Source organism: Hyperolius riggenbachi, chromosome 4 (assembly GCF_040937935.1).
Source record: "Hyperolius riggenbachi isolate aHypRig1 chromosome 4, aHypRig1.pri, whole genome shotgun sequence".
Lineage (NCBI taxonomy): Eukaryota > Metazoa > Chordata > Amphibia > Anura > Hyperoliidae > Hyperolius > Hyperolius riggenbachi.
This window is the reverse complement of record NC_090649.1, coordinates 280,152,274-280,174,412: the sequence shown is the minus strand read 5'-3', so window position 1 is coordinate 280,174,412 and position 22,139 is coordinate 280,152,274. Positions and strand designations below refer to the sequence as shown.

The 22,139-nt window shown below is 40.6% G+C and overlaps 1 protein-coding gene and 1 long non-coding RNA gene across 4 annotated transcripts in view; one reads left to right on the top strand and one right to left on the bottom strand.

The window, feature by feature from the left end:
• The window catches only part of HS3ST5 (heparan sulfate-glucosamine 3-sulfotransferase 5), a 382,330-nt gene that overhangs the window by 176,567 nt on the left and 183,624 nt on the right, over positions 1-22,139 (top strand). For all 3 annotated transcript variants that reach the window (XM_068279461.1, XM_068279462.1, XM_068279460.1), the window contains exon 2: positions 1,261-1,442. The gene's annotated coding sequence lies outside the window, so the exon portion shown is untranslated. The remainder of the gene's footprint in view (positions 1-1,260; positions 1,443-22,139) is intronic.
• LOC137570740 (uncharacterized) overlaps positions 1-22,139 on the bottom strand; it is a 94,664-nt gene that overhangs the window by 17,171 nt on the left and 55,354 nt on the right. The gene's annotated exons all lie outside the window — the stretch shown is intronic.

Here is a 22,139-nt window from a genome sequence, read left to right as displayed (position 1 = left end):
CAGTATTACCGCCTTGCCCCATCCCAAGTACAACTCTGCTCCAAGCTACATGTACCACATTATCATAATATTATCACAGTATTACCGCCTTGCCCCATCCCAAGTACAACTCTGCTCCATGCTACATGTACCACATTATCATAATATTATCACAGTATTACCGCCTTGCCCCATCCCAAGTACAACTCTGCTCCAAGCTACATGTTCCACATTGTCATAATATTATCACAGACATTATTACCGCCTTGCCCCATCCCATGTACAACTCTGCTCTATGCTACATGTTTCACATTGTAATGGTATTATCACAGTATTACTGCCTTGCCCCATCCCAAGTACAACTCTGCTCCAAGCTACATGTTCCACATTATCATAATATTATCACAGTATTACCACCTTGCCCCATCCCAAGTACAACTCTGCTCCATGCTACATGTACCACATTATCATAATATTATCACAGTATTACCGTCTTGCCCTATCCCAAGTACAACTCTGCTCCATGCTACATGTACCACATTATCATAATATTATCACAGTATTACCTCCTTGCCCCATCCCAAGTACAACTCTGCTCCATGCTACATGTACCGCATTATCATAATATTATCACAGTATTACCTCCTTGCCCCATCCCAAGTACAACTCTGCTCCAAGCTACATGTTCCACATTGTCATGGTATTATCACAGACATTATTACCGCCTTGCCCCATCCCATGTACAACTCTGCTCTATGCTACATGTTTCACATTGTAATGGTATTATCACAGACATTATTACTGCCTTGGCCTACCCCATATATAACTCTGCTCTATGCTACATTTTCCACATTGTCATGGTATTATCACTGCATTACTGCATTGCTCTATTTTATGTACATCTTCAGTTACCATTATGTCCACTGTTCTGCATTTTGATGGACCAGGCAGGGGACTAAAAAAATGCACAGGTTGAGGATGGCAATGATTTTCTATGCGCCAGGTCACATCGAACAGTTCTGTTAGAGTCAGTTGCAACAAAATCTGACTGCATACATTTTGCACAGAGCGGACTGCATTGCCATTCAGTTAATGAATGGCCCGCCTCTACTGCAGAGTGACAGCAGACCCTGCTGTAACACACTCTGTCAGCGATGACAGCACATCTGACAAAATGGATGCTGTATGATGCGGCCTAGTGTGAGCCCAGCTTCTCAGCATTTCTAGCAGTCCTACAGTACATGCGACGCAACACAATAAAATGCTTGTTATGTCTTTCAGACTTCCCAGGCATAAGAAATTCTTTGTCGGCATGAACTTTCTAGAAGATAGCACATCGAAAACCGTTTTCAATAAGAACAACTTTAAATAGCGAACGCCTGGCTTCCAGATGAATGAAAACTGATTTCCGCTGATCTTTGTCAGATGAAGAGGGCTATGTGCATGTACAGAAGAACACAAAGGTTAGTAAATGGAATGCTTGGCTTCCCAGCCTCATTCTCTGCTGCACTCATGCAGAAACATTTTATGTTTTGTTATCTTGGAGAATTATAACTTACTCTAAATGACAGAACCCACTTATTACAATGCAATGAATTTATCACTTCAGTGCATTACAGATTGACTTTTTTTCCATGCACTTGCTCTCATTTGATATTCTCCTCATAAGATAAAAGTACAATCAAAATAAGCATACCGCTGACATTAAGACAAATGTGCAGTGATTATTTACCTTGTGTATGATAAAGTGAAGTGTTTAAACTGATAATTTTACCTCACAATAAAAGTGAAATACTACTGATGAATTCTTCATATTTCATCGGAGCCCAATCAACTTTAGAAGTGACAGGTTTTGCATGTTGAAAATGATGTTGCTTTACCACTGGGTACCAAACAACAAAATAACCCTACAATATATAATAGGATTTTATTATGACCCCCCCACCCCCCCTTTCTAATCAGCTAATCCCACTGCTGTGAGGCCCAGGACCAGTGAGGGGAGTGTGGCTTTTTCACTTTTCTGTCTTCCTCCAGCTCGTTGCACCTTACAGTATATTAAAATGAAGTGGTGGAGCTCAGGGATGTGGCATTCATGCAGTGTAGTAGTTGGGAAAATCTATGCACAAAGCCTGCAGGAGGGAATAACCATACTCTTTATCCATGCAATGTATGCACTGCACCTTGTATACAAATGTATCTAGCCATGCCCACTCTTCCATGGGGAAGAGAGTGTGGCCATTCAGAATAGCAGAGATCCCTTGCTACTACACCAGTCTCTGTATCTCCTACCATTCATAATAGCAGAGATCCCATCCACTGCTAGGCTGTGCTGCTGTCAGTGTGCGGTGTGCGAGATCCCGCCACCCGCTGTTAGCCCCCCGATCAATGAATGGGAATATACTTCCCATTTATCGATCCCTGTCCCCCGCAGAAAAACCGACGGTCTCTTATAAGAGACTGCTGTATTTCTGCAAAAAAAAAAGTTCCCCGTCCTCTTTCTACTTCCTGGAAGCACGATCGGATGCTTCCAGGACTTTTTTGACTGTGGCCATCTTGTGGCCAAATAGTAAACTACACCCACATATATTTTTAAATAAATAAATACATTCTATTACATTTAAAAATTAGCTGTTTACTTTCCACACCTAAAATTACCCAAATACATATTTTAATAAAAAAATATATTAAAAAAATTACAATTAAAAAAAAACAACCTAAATAGTTACCAAAGGGTCTGAACTTTTTAAATATGCATGTCAAGAGAGTATGTTAATAGAATTTTTTTAAATTATAGGCTTGTAAATAGTGATAGACGCAAATTAAAAAAATGCACCTTTATTTCCAAATAAAATATCTGCACCATAAATTGTGATAGGGACATAATTTAAACAGTGTAATAACCAGGACAAATGGGCAAATAAAATACATGGGTTTTAATTACGGTAGCACGTATTAATGGAATTTTTTCAATTTCTTTCTTAATCTTCCTGTTAAAATAGATTTAGAATAAAATAATTCTTACCAAAATGTACCCTCCAATGAAAGCCTAAATGGCGGCGGAAAAAACAAGATATAGATAATTTCAATCTGATAAGTAGTGATAAAGTTATTGGCGAATGAATGGGAGGTGAAAGTAGCTCAGATGCAAAAAATGAACAACCCTGTGGGTTAAGTGGATAAAGAAGGATGCGAAACACCACTGACCCCATGCATTGAAACTATGTAATTGCTGTAAAAAGGGTACAACAACTTCATATGATAAAGCCATTACTTGGATTTTGGTTTTCTTTAAATATCTAAAATCTCTTTTTATTTTGCTGTCAGCCAATAACTGAAATGCATAAAAGTGAGTTGTGCATGTTGCTGCCACTGTTGCATATTTACTGCAGTTTCTAAAACTGTTAACAATCATAAAATGTTATAGAGCAATAACAACATAGATGATAAAAAAGAGACAGCTGGCTTTCAAGTGAACAAGCTAAAAAAAAGGAGAGAAAACAAGGGATCTCTTACAGTACTATATCACATTCTCGCTCGCCTCTCAACCTTCCACCAGCCCAGAACATTGAGGTAGGGTCGGGGGTCTATTTATTTTTAGGTTACGGTTGCTGCATTCAGGCTTCCATACAGTTTAATCACAGCAGGAGCCAACAGGGCTCTCTCCAACATCATTTTCACTTCAAGCATTGCGAAATAAAAATATAGACTTTCTCTCAGCTTGTATTGCATATTTTCAAGATTTTATTCCACCCCTTGTGCAGATGACACCTGAAACTGGTATAGGCTGAGAGACCCATAAGCTGCAACACAAGCAGCAATGAAAATCAATAAACCGGACAGAGACTGTAGCGTTTCCTCGCCTTATCTTTGGGAAAAGTCCCTCTTTAACAGGTTAGCATGAGAGTTTCACTGGCCAGAGAATTTTGTAGAGTAAACCTGGAAATCTACAGAAACTTGATTAAAGCAGACCTAAACCCAGGACTTACTTTCTGCACTAAAAGATAAGCAACAGCATAATAACCTTTACTAAAAAAAATGGGAATATAGGATGGGACATTGGGATGTTGTTGGTGACAGTGAGCTTTGTGCAGCAAAATGTACAAATTCAGCTATGGAAGCACATACAGGGTTAACCTCCTGTGTTTACATATAGCCTGTCTGAGCGGCACACTGGCAGCACAGTTCAGACAGAGCTGAAAGTTTAAATTACAGTGGCTCATTAATGCCAAATAAGGGAGCATTAGACAGGCCGTTATATCTAAATACAAACAGGGTGGGTTTCTCTGTGTTTTCCTTCTCTCATGTGGAAGTGTTTAATCCACTTTGAGGTGGATCCGAGATAAACTTTTACTCATTGCATAATTGTTTTCCTTTCATATAGTTTATAGGGCATTCCCCAAGCCAAATACTTTTTTTGTTTTGTTTTAATACTCTAATTCCTTATAAACTAAACATGCCTCGCCCACAGCTGCCTTGGCATTTTAACACAGTAGCAAGAGCTTATAGGAGCTCAGTCTAGGCGGGGGAGGGGGAGGTGTTACTAGCCAGAGATTTCAGAGGCAGAGACAATAATTTTTCTTGTGATGCTATTATTGATATGTAATAAGTAAGCTCTTGTATTTAATTTACAATTTGATATGTGAATGTATTCTTTTAAGGGAGATGAAACTGGACTTCAAAAACTCTTCTACCTATTGCTAGGTAAGAGTGTTAGGTTAACATACTGTAGTTCCCCCCCCAATTCTTTTTATATTAATGTATATATTTTTATAAAACCAATTTGTTCATACAGTGCCTCCATACTGGAAGATGCCAAGCAAAAGGAAGCTCTATGTTGGTTATACTTTTACTCCCCAATCTCCTCTCTCGCAGCGATGCCTTCCTGTGGCATCAGCTGATGCATCACATGGAAATGGACTGGAACTGCCACTGCCACTGGCCCAAACATGCTGCCATTCACTGTGACTGTGACAGTGATACCTGTCACTAGGCTGCAGCTGTTTCTAGTCACAGAGCAGCAATCAGCATAGTTTAAGTATCATCAGGCAGACGTTTGAGTAGCAGACTTTCCCACTTGTTCTGTAACAGAGGACTAGAGTAACATCCAGAAAGGTCTCAGTTTCAGCTTTCCTGATTTGACAATACAGGTTTGCTTTAAGAGAGCTGCAATGTGGATGGTTTCTCTAACGATGCCAACTTTTTTTTATTTCTTCCTTCCTTTCCTGGGACACTTCCCTATGCTTCCCATCTTGCTGAAAGAGGAGAGCTTTGAAATATTTAATTTACATATTTAACAACATTTAAATTGAATATGCAGGAATGAGATGAAAGCCATGGGGCCCCTGTTTCCAGTTTGGAGACCGAGTAGTATTCAATTCTGTCTAATATAATCAAATTGCTCCATTGAGATCACTTTTAATGAATCGTTAACTTCCAAAGCACTGGTAAAAATAAGTTGTAGATTTGCATTGGAAAAAAGTATAACTAGATGCTTACTGAAAAATAGAGGCACAGACTAAGTATGGATTTAGTTTGGCCTATTCATGTTGTTACACATTGAAGCAATTTACAAGAAAAGATAAGGTCATCGGGACTTTTAAGGAGACACATACTTGTCCTTGAAACCAAGTAAAGTATCACAAGCTAGATACTGTAGGTCATTCATGTTTACCTATACACCAACAGTTCTGGATGTGCAACCTTGCTTTCAGGAGCATAACGAGAAGATTTGCATATTCAGAAGTGATGCATCATGGGAAGCCACAGTAACTTACTTAAAGCTGCATTATTGCAAATGCCTTTTACTTTAAGCAGACAAGATTACATTTAGTGATGATCAATGATCCTAATCAGCTAATTACGATTATGCGAAATTTCACGTAAATTTTCACAATTAATACGTAATCACACATTGTAAATTCAATGGATTTGGTATAATCTTTTATAATTACGCATGAATTTATGCATAATTTATGTGTAATTTCCTACTGACTTTGGCAGTGAATAGCAAAGCTCCCATAACTGATATTGCTATTCAAATAGCTACATATGTTACAGAGAATAGTGGGTACAAGTCAAAAACATTTTTCAAAAAGACCTTCTAGTTTTTGAGAAAATCAATTTTAAAAATGGGAAGAAAAATGTTTTTTAAACTTAGAAAAAAGACAGTTTAAAAAACATTTTTCTTTGCATTTTTAAAACCGGTTTTCTCAGAAACTACAAGGTCTTTTGGAAAAAATTTTTTGACTAGTACCCACTATCATCCTTAAAGAGACACTGAAGCGAAAAAAAATATATGATATAATGAATTGGTTGTGTACTATGAATAATTACTAGAAGATTAGCAGCAAAGAAAATATTCTCATATTTTTATTTTCAGGTATATAGTGTTTTTTCTAACATTGCATCATCCTATAATATGTGCAGATTACACAACATTCAGCATTCAAAATGATTCTTTCAGAGCAGTCTGTGAAGTAATGAACTCTCCTCTAGCAGAGGAAAAGTAAACAGTTCAATTACAGTTGAGATAATAAAAGTCAGATAACAGCCCTCTCCACGAGTCGGAGAGCTTAATAGCTTTTTTGCATAGAGATAACAACTGGAGTTTCTCAACTCTTGCTGTACTGAAAACAATTAGACTGATGTATCTGATCTTAATGTTTTTTTTCTTAGCTGTACTACACATACAAATCATAATTTCATCATTTTTTTTTCGCTTCAGTGTCTCTTTAACATATGTAGCAATTTTAATAGCAATAGCATGTGTGGGGCTTTGATACTTACTACCAAAGTCGTCACAAAATGACGCATAAATTAAGTGTGAATTCATGCGTAATTACGAATGCTTACAATTACATACAAACTTAGTTACATTTTCCCCCAAAATTTAGCATTATGATTACGATGCATAAATGCAATTTACAATGCGTAATTACGCATAGGTGTAATTTCTGCTCATCACTATTTAGCATTGCTTTTTAATACGGGGCTTTTCGGTCTCTCTCAGCCCTTTATACTTTTTTAGTGGTTCTGGGTCACCATAAGCTAACTGGATATTACGTAGTTTTTACCTAAAATCTAAGTTTTTATTTTTTTTAAACTTACGTAAAATAATACACATCAAAGCAACAACAACAGATACAACAGCTGTTACTAATATGAAGTACGAAGCGTGTTTGAGGCAAAGGCCGAGCACAATATACTCAATGCTGTTTGTAAAAGGTGCTAGGCTAGTGCCAGTTGGCTCCCCCCAAGACAATGAGCATACTTCACCCAGGCCTGATAAAATTCACCCACGGAATAATATATCTAATAGAAATCCCATATGGATAGTAAATAATATAGAGCTTCTAAGGGTATTTCTGTTTGCAAAATAAGGACCAAGACACTTCTCCTGAAGAAATAAAGATTTCCTTTCCAAAGTACATCAAGTATATTTGTGCCCATCCTTATCAATAATATAATACAGTAGATTAGAATCTTGTTATAGTAAACTCTGATAGAGTTATGCCGGGCATACACGGCACGTTTTATGCGCTGGATCGAGCCAGCGGCTCAATGCCGGCGCATCCCCGCTCGTCCGCGCGTGCGCGCGGATCGATTGCCACTCGTCCCCGGCTCGGGAATCAAGCGGCATGATCGGGCCAGCTGAATATTATCAGCTGGCCGGATCAGCTGGATATACATGGTACAGAAACGTACCGTGTATCCCCAGCATAAAACTCTGGCTATAGTAAACTAAGTACTCAGGTCCCAGCAACTGCGTCTTTATAAATATACAATGTATGACCAATTATGATATAGTAAAATACAGTACTTTTCCCGTTCCCTTGGGGTTTACGATAAAGAAATTCTACTGTATAAGACATACAAGTGAGTTCATCTTTGGTTCCTCTAGGATTTAGGGAGGTTCATTTCCCAAGATTGATAGAAAATGTATATCTTCTATGCTTTTTGCCCTTGGGTAGAATGTGTGGTGCGACATGCACTTTGTATTTCATATCAGCTGCAATTGGCATAACTGTTGTCACTGCTTTTATATGTATTTTGCATTGAAATAGAAACTAAGGCTTTATGTAAAACTGAGTTGCCTATCTTGCTTGTGATAATGTACTTGGATTCAAAAATTCAGTGTTTCCCCTTAAATGTCCTAGTGACCTCATTTTGTTTTCTTGTAAATTGCTCTATCTATTGTAATATGGGGACATTTTAGCACTATATACTACTGAACTAAAATGAATACACTTAATTAAAATAATGGTTTTCTCCTGGTCACTTGTAATATAGTTCACATATTGAAACAATCCACTTTCCTCGCTGTCGCTCAGTGGGGTTTGCAATCTTGGGTCTACTTGAAAAGGGCGCCTGGAAAAAAGGGCGCCTGGTGGAACCCATATATGCCAAATTCGGGTACAAAAAAAGGCACCTTGGTGTAGCCCATATACCAACTTTGGCTACAAAGGGTGTCTGGTGTAGCCCATATATTCCAAATTCGGCTACAAAGGGCGTTCGGTGTAGCCCATATATGTCAAATTCGGCTACAAAGGGTGCCTGGTGTAGCCCATATATGCCAAATTAGGCTACAAAGGGCATGTGGTGTAGCCCATATATGCCATATAGTTTTAGTTTATAAAAAGGATGCTGTTATAGGCAAAATTTGTTGGGCTATAAAAAGGCTCTAGATATAGCTGAGAAAAGTGATTACTATGACCTAACTTCTCCCTACTTTCACACAGAACCCTCCCCTGACGGTGCCTAACCCTAACCCCTCCCTGGTGGTGCGTAACCCTAACCCCTCCCTGGTGGTGCCTAACCCTAAGACAGCCCCTGTAGCTGAATAAAAAATATGGGCTACAAATGGACGCCCTTTTGTAGCAGAATCAAAAACCTTGTAGCCGAATAAAAAATATGGGCTGCAAAGGGGTGCCCTACTGTAGACGAAAACCTTGTAGCCGAAAAAAAAATGTGCTACAAAGGAGTCCCGCTCTGTAGCCGAAAACCTTGTAGCCCCAAAAAATATGGGCTACAAAAGAGTGCCGTTCTGTAGCCGAAAACTTTGTAGCCCCCAAAAATATGGGCTACAGAGGAGTGCCCTTCTGTAGCCGAAAACCTTGTAGCCGAAAAAAATATGGGCTACAAAGGGGCGCCCTACTGTGGCCGAAAACCTTGTAGCCGAAAAAATATGGGCTACAAGGGGGCGCCCACTTTTAGCCTATATCAAAACTCTGGCACCCTTTTCAGCACCTTGTAGCCCATATTTCCAGAAATAACATTGATGTCTATGGAGGCGCCCTTTTCATACAGGCAGCTCAGGCGCCCTTTTCAACTGATCCCGCAATCTCTGTCCCAAATTCCGGTGTCAATTTTTGGATAAACAATTTAATCCACCAGCATGTTTTAGGGCTGTAGGAGGAAAGCAGCAATGCTAAAAGAGAGCCAAATAAACACAGGGAAAACATAAAAACTCTGAATGGGATGAAGACCTGAGATAATACTGCTGTAAGAGTGCCAGAAACAAGATATTTGGGCTGTTTGTAGCCACATTTTGTATGATGGGTGTCCCTGAGTCAGGAAGTGGGGGGGAGGGCCTGGTTAGAGTTAGGCATTGGCGTGGGGGTTGGTTAGGGTTAAGCATTAGTGTGGGGGTCGGCTAGGGTTAGGCATCAGTACAATGAGGGCTGGTGTGACCACTTTGTTATGTTTAGCGTTAGTAAAATATCATAAAATGTACTAATATCTTGTTCTACTAGCGGCTATTTCCGGCACCCAAATTTCCCCGGCCCCCTTTTTGTATGTACAAAGAGAGCCAACCATTTGTGGTTTGACCAATCTGGCTATGTACGGTCATAAAAATGCTGCAGTCAATACACAATTAACAACATTGGTATATAAGAATAAAAAGTTTTGTTCTCTCTAAGCTAAATTCCACATAATTATATTATTCAACATGCCGAAATATGTTCTGCATCTCAGATTTCAATTATCCGACTCTGTAGCATGCATGTCTGCACTGTACGGAGGTGTGAATGTATGAAATTACAGCCATTTGTTCTGCCTGGTGTGGCCTGAGTACAGTGAAAAAAGGGTCTCCTAATTATATTTTTGCAAGAGTTTTAAACCAAACCAAATGAAGGTGGTCTTGTACACATGAGCAGAAACAAAACAGGAATTTAGAGCAGCGGGAAGTAATTTAAGTATGTTTGTCATCTTGAGATTTCTGCTGAGTATATCGTTTAATCAGTTTGGGGATGCAGATTACAATCATTTTCTAGTCTTACCCTCAGCGGGTGTCTTGCCATCAGCGCGCAGGCAGCAAAGAGGCTCATGCTCATTTTACAGTAAAAGAAAACATTTAAAGGGCCTTCTAGGTAATTTTAAAAAATAAATATTTGTTAGACTTTTATTGCTTAGTAAAAAGCAATATGCCTGTGTCAGTGTAGCAAATAACTAGATAATAATGTTAAAGCAAAGTATTTAAGTCCTTTGTATTTAACTATATGTAAAATGACATAATAAGTGAAATATACAAATGTAAATTTGTTTCAGCACGTTAGCAGAATAGATGACATTTTCTATGTAGGTATTTTCCTTCCATGCCTTAGCTTTTTATCATTGCTTAGAATGAAGTAGTAGGGTATTGTCACACTTTCCAAGGTATGTGAGAAACCATTAGGAGCTTCTATTTATCATTAAAAAAAAAAAAGGAAAAAAAGAAAAACTACAGACAACTTAAAGAAATGACAATTACCATAAGTGATTTGTAAACACGCTCCATGCACCATTTTGGATATTCAATTGTATTTAATACATCTTAGGCCCTATTAACATGGGCGGCTGATGGGGGTACCTTCCATCAGCTGCCCTGACACACCCGTCAGGATCTAGGAATGCTCAGTATAGGCAGTTGGAAGGCGTCTGTCTCCTGGAGTCACATCTGAATGCGTTCAAAGACATGACATGATTTTTTTGTTGTTGCCAGGTAAGTGTCCCACATGGCAAACATTGACGCACGTGGGGTTACAAACGCTGTCGGAAGGCGCTCGGTGGCTGGAAGGTGAGAGGTTGAACTGCCTGACAAGCATGCAGTTCAGTCATCCATGTAAAAAAGGCCTTTAAGATGCACCATTTCAACATATAGTAGAATACATTATTCAGAATACCCAATTTTATGTTAACTATCTTGGTTGCAGCATCAGAAACACTTCTTTATCTGTATATCACTGTATATTGGTATGTAGCCCCACCCTCCCAGTGATGTTTAGCCTAGGCTACTATGATGTCATGAAGCCTTCTTCTCCCTAAGCATTCTCGGACATCGGGTGTTATTTTTGCTCACTGCGATCAAACATTCTGCAGTGATAAGCTTCTCAACAGTCATTGATACATCTTTCTAACCACTCATGCAGATACTGGACCATGCATGGTTACTTGATGATTGGGGATGTTAAAAGATCTTGCTGCTAAGAAACTGTAACAAATTAACATTTTAGGTGATATTACAGATGTAAAGGAAAGGTCATGACTTGCTGTCATGAAACTATAGACTTTAAGCAAAGCTGAGTTCATACTAAAGAAACTGTTGGAAAAGATGCATTCTATGACTCAATTTAGATAAACCAAAACCACAATTCCTAATGTTTCTGCACTCATCCTATCCTGTTACATCATACAAAGCTTGTGCTCCAAACGGAGGTTGAGGACCAGTCACATGAGGCAGTGGGCTGAACCCCTAGATTGGGATCCCAGTTGGATATTTATCCAATTAGATGAACCTGTAGCACCCCAGTACAGCCCTGTTTTTACTATCAGTAATGGTGGATTGGCAAAGCTGCCTGGAATACAACTGTACCATAATTTTCAGTACGTTACTATGACTCCCAGTGCAAGGGGGAATCATTGCCCAAAGGGGTTCTTCCCATCAGAAAAAAAAATCACTGATCATTACTAGTAAAAAATCCCCAACATCTAGAGATGAGCGTAATGACTTAATTACGATTTCGCGAAATTTCGCGTAATTAGTGTAATTACGATTATGGCCGTAAGTACATATTCGTAATGAAGAAGGATTTCGCGAAATTCCGCGTAAGTGTAATTTTCGCGTAATTTTTGCATTACAGTGGGTATCGCGAAATTATGTTTGCCTTGCATGCAACCGTTTGTAAGCGTAGTTACATAACGTAATTTCGCGATAGTTTATATTACTGTAAGCGTTAATTTTCGAGTCGTTTTCGCGTTACGGAATGCTATTTCGCATATAAAATTCGCCATGTAGTGATATTTCGCATCAAAATTCGCCATGCAGACGAAAATGCCTTTGGCGAAAATTCGCGAGCAACCCTGCTAACAAGCAATTACGAAATTCGCGAAATTATGAAGAAATGCGAAATTACGTTATGGTTTAACGCGAAATTACATTATGGTTTAACGCGAAATTACGTTATGAACGAAACGCGAAATTACGCGTTGAAAATTACGCTTACGGTATTTTCAATTACGATTTTAATGGCAATTACGCTACCATAATTTCGCATCGTAATAGCAAATTTCGCATGCGTAATTATAGTAACGCGAAATTTCGAAAATTTTGGCTCAACACTACCAACATCTACAATTAGAATACAAAAAAACACCTTCAGGTACACTGTATGCTAAGCTATACCTTTAGCTGCGCAAAAAAAAAAATCGCACAAATACTACAGATACCGGTAAACACAAGTTAACTGTCTCTTGATCTGGCCATGTTTAGTAAGGTAAGGAAATGACTAAAAAAATCCAAACAAGCACATTTTCACCAAGATTGTTGTCACATGGTAACCCAAAAAGATCATGAATAATAGTTTTCAGTGACAAAACTTAAAGGATACCAGAGCTGAACTAGGAAAAATGGAGGGAGCAGGCAAGTACTGCAAGCTGTCCTGATGCCCAGCGCTCCTCCTTTCTCCTCTTTCCCCCTCCTTTCCTACATAAATGCCCCCAGCAGCCTCTACGAGTCGGGCATTGTTGCGCAGGCACTGGCTTAGCTGTGCGCATCCTACATCGCACGCCCATGGCCAGGAGCACTCTGCACATGCCTACGACATAGTTGTGACATCATGCGCAGGCACAGTCTGCTCCCACCCACAGCGCGCGATGTAAGACGCACGCAGCCAGGCCAGCGCCTACACACTAATGCCTGACCGACTCGGAAGAGGCTGCTGGGGAGCATTTAGGTAGGAAAGGAGGGGGACAGAGGAGAACTGGGGAAGCTCTGGGCATCAGGACAGCTAGCAGTACATGCATGCTCCCCTCATTTTTCCTAATTAGTTCAGCTCTGTTATCTTTTAAATGTTTGTGTTTTTACTGTGCCCCCTAAAAATAGGAATGCTTGGCTCAGTTGATGTAATGGAAGTAAAAGGATGGATCTGCAAACATCAGTACTGCTTATCAGTCAGACAAAATCTCACCAGAAAAGCTGTTCCAGTTACCCACCACCAATTGCTCATAGCCTGCACAAGCTTACAGACATGGCATTTCCATCTGGTCCTTCCTAAAATGGGAAACCTCAAAGCTTGATGTGTAGTTCATTACACTGACACAGTGTTTTGACGTCTTTACTCTCTTGGCAGCTGGAAAAGTACTGCTGGTTAGGTTATCTAGACGCGAACTCTAATTAATTTAATGACAGCACATTATTTGATATGAAAATAGTATCTTTGTAATTATAGTGTGTACATCTAACTCCAGCACTTGATGAAAACTGGAAATTGCAAATGTCTCAGTGATAAATCTATCTGATCAAATTAGCGTAGACTGGAAAAAGAGACCCAAATGCAGACTAAATACAGCACAGTTAATGAGGCTTTCACAGAAGGTTTTATAATAATATCTTTACAGCCCCTCATCATAAATCCTCTATATTAGATAAAATTGGGCCTGCCAAAGATTAGTAAATAGTTTTAGCCTACTGAATATCTTTATTTGCAACTGTAATTACATTTGCAATAGATTAAATATAAACTTTGCCTGTTTTTTTTAAATAAATAAAATAAAAAATCTATATGTAGTGTTGATTTTTATAAAAGTCATCAAGAAAAAAACATATATATTTTTCCGCATCAACGTTGTCAAAATATTATGCCAAATGTTTACAATTATACTAGATAACATATTTCCCTCTGAAAGTGACTGGCACTGGCTGAGGTGCCCTGAGTAAAGCATACCCCAATGCCCCTCTATGCCTCAGCAAGCTATCCACCTGGTGGTCTGATTCAGGCAAATCGCAGGCCAAGGGCAAGGACATCCTCCTCACCCCACCTGCTTGGAGAGAATCTCAAGTCAAATAAAAAAAATATTTTAACTTACCTGGGGCTTCTTTCAGCCCCCTGGACTCCTACTGTGCCCATGACATCCTCCTGATTGCCTCTGGGCAGCAGCGACAACCCCCGCAAAGCTGAGCTGTTGCCATCAGACGGCTGTTACTGCACACCCTGGTTGCACTCCCGCAGTAGCAAATTACGCTCCTGGCCATGGGAGTGCAACCAGGGTGCCTGCGGGACTGGGCCACGTGTGCGCAGTAGCCACCGACTTCCCTGTTTTGCAGGGGTCACCACCGCTGTCCGGAGGGCATCAGGAGGATGTTGTGGGCACAGTAGGAGTCCAGGGGGCTGGAAGAAGCCCCAGGTAAGTTAAAAAAAAATGTTTTATTTGGCTTAAGATTCCCTTTGAAGCTGCTCTATCATGTGCTGCACCATTGGCCATTTGCCCCCCTCCTCAAGAGCAACAGAACATGTTGCTAGCCTGTAGGCTAGTGACACATCTGTACAGCATCAGACCCTGAATTGTCACTCTATACGGAATGAGTTCTGATCCCAGCAAGCAACAGAATTTACAGGTATGTACGCACCATAAAGAGTTACTGGATGTACAGTGCCAGATAACAATGTTTCTTTCACATATTTCATTGATATCAACCAAGATCATAGTCAGAGAAGTCCACCCAACTCCAACCACACATTTGATTTGTAAGGAGAGACCTTTAGTTGTCCAAATTGAAACTTCCAGCTCTGAAATCAAGATCTGTAGGAGGACATCCATAGAGAAATGGGATAAGTTGTGGATTGCCCATGCAAGAATATCAGCTTTGCTAGTATGAGTAAATACCTTTGCAGTTACTGATATATCGTTTTCCCAAAAATAAGATGATGTCTTATATTAATATTTGCTTCAAAAGATGTACTAGGGTTTATTTTCAGGGGATGTCTTATATTAATTTCTCCATGAACAATCTGCCTTTTATTCTTCAACAAAAAAACACCCTTTATACAAACATAGTCATAGTGTCCAAGCAGCCTACATGTAAAAAAAAAAATCACTTGGCAAAAACAGCAGGACAGAACCTTCACCAAGGAAAGGAAACAATTAAGGTGGCCATACAGCTAGTGACTTGGCATCCAATCTTCCATCTGGTTCGAATATTATAATCGTATCGGATGAAAATCTTTGCTGCCAAGAGCATGCTTGATTGATGATGTGAGGATAAGTGACGAATGCGACAGAACCTCTTACTGGACTTGGAGAATCAAGGAGGTGGAGGAGCAGCTGGGCAAGCTCCCTACAGCACTGTTTGACTTTACATGGATGAGCAGTGAGAGGAGTGAGAGTCAGTAACACCAGCAAGTGATCGCTGATGACTGGAGAAGACCCCTCTATCTGCTGGGTGGTAAAACACAAGAGGCAGCTAGTCTGTCACCACTGCGGTCTGTTTAAGCTGGGACTTTTAACTTGTTATTGCTGTGCGTACCTCAAAATCCCTAGGCAGCTATAGCTATCTCCACACTCTGAAGATTAAGGACATTTGGTACCAGTACCAGAGTGAATGGAGTGAATGTGGGTGGCTGTATATGGTGAGTGTGAGGAGCGCTCCGCACTATTTAAAGTGTTTTTAGGGCAGTATTAGTGATTTGTGTTTTGATACTTTTCAAGCGACATTAATAAAGGTGTTAAACTTTTGTATTCCCTGAGCGGCAGCATAGAATTGTTTTTCTTTCATGCAGTATGTGGTTTTCTACAAGCAGCTCCTGTGTATGTTGATGCATATGCCGTAATAACACTGGTGAGTGAGATAAATAGTTTGTATAATTTTGCACGATTGCGACAAAACCCCCAGCGCTGTCCCCATAGTGTAAAATGTGCCCCCCAGAGCCCCATGACGTATACTTTACCTGTCGATGTCTGCCACTGGCTCCATGCATGGGCGCCACGTGGTTGCCGACTTGCCGACGTATACGTGGGCACACTAGACCTGGGTTTGATTCCCGGCCAATGTATGTAAGCTGGCTTTTGAAATCCTACAATTCCCTAAGCAAGCTCATTTGTTGCTTGGATATATCACAATGGTACATGCTAGGCTGGCTTCAGCATGTAGCATTGTAGTGTGTTGTGCTGGTGGTATAATGGTTAGGATAGCAGCCTACCAAGCACTAGACCTGGGTTCGATTCTTGGCCAATGTATGTAAGCTGGCTTTTGAAATCCTACAATTCCCTAAGCAAGCTGTAATGGTTAGTGGAGATAAGGCTGCAACAGCAAGCGGCATGGCGGCTATCTCCGCGTCGCAGCCAGCGGTCTCCACCGTGCGGTTACACGCTGGTGCTTTGCCTGGTCCTTCTATTGCTCATAGACTAAGGGCTACGTACGCGCGCGTCAGGCGACAGGACCTTTATGCAACTAGAAGTGGAGTCAGCTGATCAGGCGATCAGCTGACTCTAGCTATGCTCCGGATTGGCTGAGTGATTGGGGCGGCGCTGTGGAGCGCTTGCAGTATATATAGGACAGGTCATTCAGTTGCTCCGCGTCTGCTGTTGCAAATGCTACGTGTTAGCACTCAGACCTAGTCAGATCCCAAAGTGTGCTAGAACCAGCTGGAGCTGGGGATCCACACTTAGCCAGATTCTGTTGATAGCTTAAAGTACTAATTAAATTGTATTATTTGTTATGACCTTCTGCTAGCCTGACTATTCTTCGGTTTACTGATCCTGTACCTTTGCCTATCTGATATAGTTGCCGACTCTGCCTGAAACACTACTCTGATCTAGCTTTCTGTCTCTGTACCGTATCTGTCCGCTCATTGCCAAACATGCTTGTCTGACTCTCCTATCCTCACCAGTGAGCCTAGTCACTGGTGAGGGATTCTCTGCCAGTATCACCTGCCTTTACTGGTGAATACTAAGCTGCAGTACTATCTGAATCACCTGCCCCTCAGGTGGTCAGTAGCTTCAGTACAGTCTGAATCACCTGCCTCTCAGGAGATTACTAGCTGCAGTACTATCTGAATCACCTGCTCCTCAGGTGGTCAGTAGTTGCAGTACAATCTGAATCACCTGCTCCTCAGGTGAATAGTCACTACAGTACTATCCTCTCTACCTGCCCCTCAGGTAATAGTGACTACAGTACAGTCTGAATCACCCACTCCTTTGGTGATCAGTACACTCATTGTAATATAGTTCCACCCGCTCCTCAGGTCAACTATCTCACTATTGTCTGTATCTCCAGCTTGCTGGATTTGTATTTCTGTGTTACATAGATATACTCATATCTCCCAGCTCCTCTGGGAATAGCGAGTATCTCTATCATTACTGTTGCACCAATCACTTACCCTCACATTGGTTGTCCTGGTCCTGGCTATACCAGTATTATTGGTGATTCTCCAGATCACACATAATCAGGTATAGCGTCTGTATTATTGGTGATACTGCAGATCACCAATAATCAGAGAAATCTGTTCTTGCTGACACCAATCGTTACACAAGCTCATTTTTCTCTTGGGTATATCACAATGGTACATGCTAGGCTGGCTTCAGCATGTAGCATTGTAGTGTGTTGTGTTAGTGGTATAATGGTTAGGATAGCAGCCTACAGAGCAGTAGGCCTGGGTTCGATTCCTGGCCAATGTATGTGAGTTGGCTTTTGACATCCTACAAATCCCTAAGCAAGCTCATTTTTCTCTTGGATATATCATAATGGTACATGCTAGGCTGGCTTCAGCATGTAGTGTTGGTGGTGGTATAGTGGTGAGGAGAGCTGCCTACACAGCACTAGACCTGGGTTCGATTCCCGGCCAAGGTATGTAAGCTGGCTTTTGAAATCCTACAATTCCCTTGAAGACAAGACTCTCCTCCTCCCGGAGGGAGGAAGAGAGTCTGTTGAGTAGAAATTCTTCTTATTAGGCAGAAAGCAGTTTGGTGAGAAAAAAAAAATTGAATTCCGTAAAATTCAGCGGAATTTCATATTTTTCCGCGGAAATTCCGCCATAGAGATATAGCAATTCCGTTCCGTCACAACGGAACGGAATCATCAAATTCCGGCCGAAATTACGGAATTCTTAATTCCGCGGAATCCAGCGACCATCCCTAGTTCTGATCACAGTCATGTTCTAGCTGCTCTCCTCTGCACTACACGTGTTCCCTCTAGTGGCCAGAAGCTGCAACATATATATATGGTACTATGAAACTAAGGCTTATTTTTGGGGTAGGTCTTATATTTTGAGCATCTAGAAAATACATTAAAAAATCGCACCAGGACTTATTTTCAGCGTAGGTCTTATTTTCATAGAAACATGGTATATAAGTGTCTTAGAACTGTAAATTATATTGGTCTGGTACAGAAGGCCCAGCAGACTTCTTCAGTCAATAAAACTGGCACCATCTGGCAGAAACTTAAATACTACAGTCTACTATTCCAAAGCCTACTCCATCTACCTTCTTCACCTCCATTCTAAGCATATTCTGCCCTTTTACCCTAGACAATGCCACTTCCCTGGTGGATTAGCTCCTCATTCCTCCTACAACTATCTACTTGACAGTCAAGTAAAAACTGTGCTCATTAAAGGGCCTACTGTAGAGTTAGAAGACAAGGTGACTTTTCCATTCTTTTTCCCTTTGACTTATGCTTTACTATTGCAAACCAACCAATTCAAACCTAATCTTGCAATGTCCACCAGTACAACATTAACTTCCTAACTCAATGCCCTTCAAAGCCTTTCTATGTGCCTTCATTATTTCTCACCTAGACTACTGCAGTATCCTGTTCTCAGGTTTGGCTTTCACTAGACTCTCAGTTTTACAATTCATTTTGAATGCTGCTGGAGGACAATTCCACGCTTCTCACCATTTATATGCTGCTCCTCTCTGTCAGTTCCTTCACTGGCTTTTGGTGAATCTGAGAACAAGATGATGTCTATGATAACATACTTGATGAAAGGCTTATGCCCAAAACTCATAATGCAATGAGCACCAACGCACTTTGCTGAATTAAAATGCTGTTCTAAAGGTAACAGTGTTAAGTGTTAATGCATAAGAAGCAAACTACCTGCTGATTCAGCTATGGAGGATCACTACTGAATATACACATTGGGCCTGATTCACAAAGCGGTGCTAACAGTTAGCACGCTGGTGAAAAGCCCTTTATCATGCCTAAACTCAGTTTAGGTGTGATAAGTTTAGGCATGATAAGTTTAAGCGCCAACTGGGTTAGCACCGCAGTGCACAGCTGATCAAAAGTTTTACGCTAGCAAAGTCTGGTGCACTTCGTATAAAGTTTAATGGAGCTGCTTTGCGTGCGGGACTTTGCACGCTATCTACACTTATCTAAACTTATCATGCCTAAACTTATCACACCTAAACTGGCTTTTCACCAGCGTGGTGCAATGGTTATCATGCCTAAAGTCTCTAACTGGGTTAGCACCGCTTTGTGAATCAAGCCCTTTGTCTCTTTGTGGTCACTGAAAGCTAAACACATGACAATTTACATATTCAGTAGTGATGCACTGTAGGACTCCTTATATGCTCACTCCAACCTGAATAATTGTGAATACCTTCTGCTTTAAGAAGGCAAATGTCTACACTGTCTGGTGTTCTGGTTTACCATGAGCTTGCTGGGATCTGTAAACCAAAAAAAGGTATGATTCTAATGCATAGTTCTTTGCTTTAACTGTTCCTACCTTGTTAACAGATACACTGTATACTATAGTTGCTACTTAGCATTGAAAAAAAGGATATAAATATATATATTTTCACTGGTGGTTGGGCAGAGAATTCTGTAGAGATAGAGAGGTATTCCAGCTGCGTCTGTATTGTCAGAAAATCCATATCACTTTCTGCTGTCCTAGCTGGCACCATAGGTAACCATTATTCAAGAGAGCTTGTTCACCTTCACTCACTTAGCAACTGAATGCCTAAAATGTTTATCCCCAGGGTGCATTGTAACTCAGCATTGCCTGGGTTTTATGTATTATGTACAATGGAATGTATAATGCACTAGTATATTTTTTTCAGCAATGTTCAGTGGTGGAGTAATACGTAGCATTCTGTATTATACTGGAGCGGTTATTTTGTCTTTTCCTCTCATCACTTCTGGCTTGGCAGAATTCCAAGCTGACATAACACCCTCTCTATTCCTGCCCTTACAGTAATAGAACTAAACCTAGCTAAAGAGTCTGGCAACTCCTGCTGACCCAGGTGGCCTTATTAAGTTAGAAAATCACTGACACATGGCTGCTGCTGCTACACTTCTCTCTCTGTCAACACTCCCCTACAACTGTCATGAGCTTATCTGGGGCCATTTCATTATTATGTGCTACAAAGCAGCTGCTCATCTCGTTTTGTGGAGACAAGTGATTATACATAAATTAAAATATTCAATTCAAAAAAAGCTGCATTGCTCTAATTGAATAGAAAGGTCTGCCCAAAAATAGAACTGTACAGAAGTTCAGATACACATACCACACAGTATGAATGCCTGCATGTTCCTGAAGCAAAATTCTGATTCCATGAACGCGTTTGTCATATTAGTAGATGATACAGACAGTACATCTGCTCCTTTCACAACATTTTACAGAGGACAGTGGACAATCCACATACCTAACTATCCCTCAGTGGGCTTCATGGTTTTACATTGTTATTACCATCTACAGTAGGGGCAGTTTTGTGGGAAATCCAATTAAAGTGGAAATACACACGTATTCTTGAAAATCTATGTCCAATTAGGGAACGTAGCATTGAGAACACTAAAAAATGTATATTCACTCACAACCCTCGCGCCACAGAAGTTGTCAGTTCAACAATGTAGCTTGGTCTCGGCTACTTCCTTTCCAAAGATAATGCTCCCAACAGGCCCTCTTCTCCCATGTGACAGTGCAGTCACCCTCTACATGAATGAAAAGGATGTGGCAGAAGTACCCAATAGCCTGGTAGTCCTAGTTTACTTCCACACCTGCTACACATAATAGCGTTATAGCTTAGGCAGAGAGGGACCCACAGCAGACCCTGGAAGCCGATATGCAGGTGGAACACTGTAAGTCTGTTCTGCTGTAAAATATTATTTTACTGTGATCTTAGAACTTTTGATTCTAGTGCTGGAAGGTGAGAGTGCTAACCCCTTTGTCCCCATGCTAGCCACTTATCCTAATGCTGCCATCTCTTGAACTGACCTTAACCTTTAACAGTAATACCACACTGATGCTTTCTTACTTGTAGTATTTTAAATTTGTCAATTAGAATAAAAGTATCAAACATAGAAACTTAATAAAAGATATGCTAATAAAGTTGGCACTTATGGATTATTTAACCTAACAAAGTACTACAGACATCACATGATGTAAATGTATACATCGTGTATACATGATGTGTCCTTAGACCAAAATGGAGGTCACTGCCCTGCCATAGGTAAAACCTGCCCCAGTTACCATACAAGACCTCTTCCTTCCACAAGATGAGTCCTATGACCAATAGCAGCTCTTTTATGGAGTCCAAGTTCTGCAGTAGAGCCAACATAGTGGGTCCTGCTGCACTGTCTGTCAGTGCCATGGAAACTGCACAATGTAAACATGGAATCCCCATCAATCACACGCCAAGGAGTTCCTAGCTGTAAATCATGTTATGTACGTCTGATTTAGTAGTGCCCTCCAGTCTACATTTTTTATAAGGGCCAGTTGACACTGCATGGCATGGATGAAAAACGGATCCATATAAAATGTGATCCATTAAATAGATTAGTTTTTATTGTACATCAGTTTTTCATCTGTGACCCTCTGTTCCATTAGCGCACAGTCAATGTGACACCATCTTTCCAAACAAATACTGCGCTCTCGTGTATCGCCTCCGCTCTCCGAGACAGTGTCACTCAA